Below are 484 nucleotides of genomic sequence, written 5' to 3'. Positions count from 1 at the left end.
AAATTATATTAAGCCTTAAAGTTCTGCATAATTAAGGGCGTGGCCACTTGAGTGACAGGTGGATTGCCACTGCTGACACTGCCGTCGAGCTAGGTGGGCGTGGCTTCAGCAACCAGCTCCCGCCTTTTTGCCCATTTTTGATTATCCGGTAGTGACGCGCGGTGATGCGCTGCCAAGATGGCGATGGCCCGCTCCGCCCACTTTGAGCTTCAAAAACACTCTTCAGAGAACTACGGGTGACGTCACGGACACTACGTCCATGTTTTTATGCTTAAACCCCATTGGAAATCTGTGGAATGACTTGAAGACTGCAGTCCGCATACGCTCACCATCACATTTAACTGAACTTGAGCAGTTCTGCACAGAAGAGTGGGCAAATATTGCAAAGTCTAGATGTACAATGTTAGTAGAGACAGAGACATATCCCAACAGACTAAAGGCTGTAATTAAAGCAAAAGGTGGTTCAACAAAATACTGACACAAG

At 46.9% G+C, this 484-nt stretch overlaps 1 protein-coding gene across 4 annotated transcripts in view; it reads right to left on the bottom strand.

The window, feature by feature from the left end:
- Positions 1 to 484, bottom strand: part of LOC107676093 (protein phosphatase 1 regulatory subunit 1C-like) — a 31,688-nt gene that overhangs the window by 24,039 nt on the left and 7,165 nt on the right. The window lies entirely within an intron of this gene.

This window comes from Sinocyclocheilus anshuiensis, unplaced genomic scaffold (assembly GCF_001515605.1).
Source record: "Sinocyclocheilus anshuiensis isolate Anshui unplaced genomic scaffold, SAMN03320099.WGS_v1.1 scaffold1932, whole genome shotgun sequence".
Taxonomy (NCBI): Eukaryota; Metazoa; Chordata; class Actinopteri; order Cypriniformes; family Cyprinidae; genus Sinocyclocheilus; species Sinocyclocheilus anshuiensis.
Note: the sequence above shows the minus strand (reverse complement) of the source record. Positions and strands in the feature narration are given on the sequence as shown.